At 37.8% G+C, this 2,089-nt stretch overlaps 1 pseudogene; it reads right to left on the bottom strand.

Moving 5' to 3' along the window:
• Positions 1 to 313: 313 nt before the first annotated feature.
• LOC128664355 (T-box protein VegT-like) lies at positions 314 to 1,266 on the bottom strand (annotated as a pseudogene).
• Positions 1,267 to 2,089: the final 823 nt, after the last annotated feature.

Genomic DNA, 2,089 nt, shown 5'->3' with positions numbered 1-2,089 from the left:
TAGGTTTTTATGTGAATTTTATTTAATTCAAAGGATTGGAAAAAAAAGATAAATGTAAGTGTATCATGTATTTCTGGGCAATATCCATTACTACACTTTCAATAAATTTATTCAAAACCTGAAAAAAATAATAATTTTAGAACACAAATATCATAATCAGAGACCCTCTTCCCAAACCCAAATATATCTTCCACTGCAGAGCCAAATATCCAGGATCCAGGATACACACAGAATCCATTAATGTGTCTAGGAATGGGAAGAGTTGTATGATATATGCAAGTTCAAGACATTTATGTCCCTTCTCATTCAAATTTTACCAGCATGAGTAAGGGAAGAGAGAGTACTGGCTCCAGTCTGACATTCCTGTGTGTGGATGGGATGGGTCATTGTACCCTGTTCACTATAATGTGTTGTGTATGCAGGGTATACAACTGGCCGGTATTGTCTCCGAGTAGGAGTCATCCACTGTTCTGCTCTGTAGGGGCTGTACATAGTGCTACGTAGAGATGATTTCCCTGGAGTTTCCATAGATATACTTGTAACACTAGCTCAGTCCTGTGAAGAGTAAGGTGGTGCAAATGTCGGAAAAGACATCAAGTTTTCAGTGAATGGACGTGCACCTGAATCTGGAACTTTAGCTACATCAGGAGTTAGACGTCTACAAGGAAAATCACTCAGATCATGGGGGGTAGAGAAAGGATGGGACCTACTTCTGTGGGGATTCCTGTACAGAAGGCTAGAAGATGAAGATGGCACTTGCTGTTCCTGGTTTATGGTATCTGTGGACTCTGGGGAGGTGGGAGTCAGCCCTTGGCCAAGCTCCTGCTCTGGTACCCAATTCTGAAATAACCTAGCTGGGACCACACAAGGTTGCTCCTTCACACGTACTGATTTTGGGGAATCTGTACAATCAAGATCAGAGCTCTCCTCCCACTTCTTTCTCTTCAGACGCTTGGTTGGACTTTGTACTAGAGTCTATAAAGTATTTCCCCTCTTGTGACTTCTCTCCTGCTCCCAAAATCCTTTTGCAAAAGGATTGTGATCAATCTTGAGCTTTGTTATCTTTTCATTTTGGTATGCGGTCACTGCAGTGAACTCTGTCTCAGAAAAGCTGAAGTCCTGTAAGAGGCCCCAGTGAGAGTTGTACACATCATCTGTCTGAACAATGTGGAAATGTGGTTTGCATTCTGTACATTGTTTTATATCTTTACAGGACATCACATTAAGAAAAATAAAGGGATCATTAGGACTCAACAGGATCACCATCACGGCACTTCTCACCACCAGGAAACAAGTTTGTTTTGTTTTTTTCATTAAACTGTGACTTTTCATTTGGATTGTACGTTTTACCACCAATTGTCAAATTTTCACTTGGATTGTGACATTTATAACTTTTTGGATTTAATTAATAATTTTTCCACATCCACACTTCACAATTTTTGCTTGAAATTTCCCATATTTTTATTTTTATTTACATTTTTATTCTCGTTTTACATTTTTGTTTTTGCAACATATTCACTCATTGTGCATGTGCATTTTTGCATTTTTGCATTTTTTTTCTTCCCCTTTCCCTTTTCTTTTTTCATCCAGAGCGGCTTTACACACCAGCCCTTTGGCCAGAAGCACTAAAGTACATTAATCAAGGTTGCAACATTTATAGGGTTTTTACTGTTTAAAAATTGAGGTTCACAATTGGATGTTCTAGTACCATTGCTTTGAGTACTATTTTATTTTATTTTAGTAAGTTATGTAATGTGGATCCACAACTATATTGTATGTATTAAATAGTTTTAAAACGCTAAATAGATATCTCACCTTGCCTTGTTAGCACTTTGAACACACCATTCACAGAATCTTATTTAATTTGCTGGGCACTCTCAGATTACAAGCTCGTAATGGTTTGGTGCTTTTCTACACCATTAAAAAAAGGAAACTTTCAGCGATGAAAAAACCCCTCTATGTATGACAGGTACAATAATAAAAACCCCTCTATGTATGACAGGTACAGTAATAAAAACCCCTCTATGTATGACAGGTACAGTAATAAAAACCCTCTATGTATGACAGGTACAGTAATAAAAACCCCTCT

The sequence above is a fragment of the Bombina bombina genome, chromosome 6 (genome assembly GCF_027579735.1).
Source record: "Bombina bombina isolate aBomBom1 chromosome 6, aBomBom1.pri, whole genome shotgun sequence".
In the NCBI taxonomy this organism is placed as follows: domain Eukaryota; kingdom Metazoa; phylum Chordata; class Amphibia; order Anura; family Bombinatoridae; genus Bombina; species Bombina bombina.
Note: the sequence above shows the minus strand (reverse complement) of the source record. Positions and strands in the feature narration are given on the sequence as shown.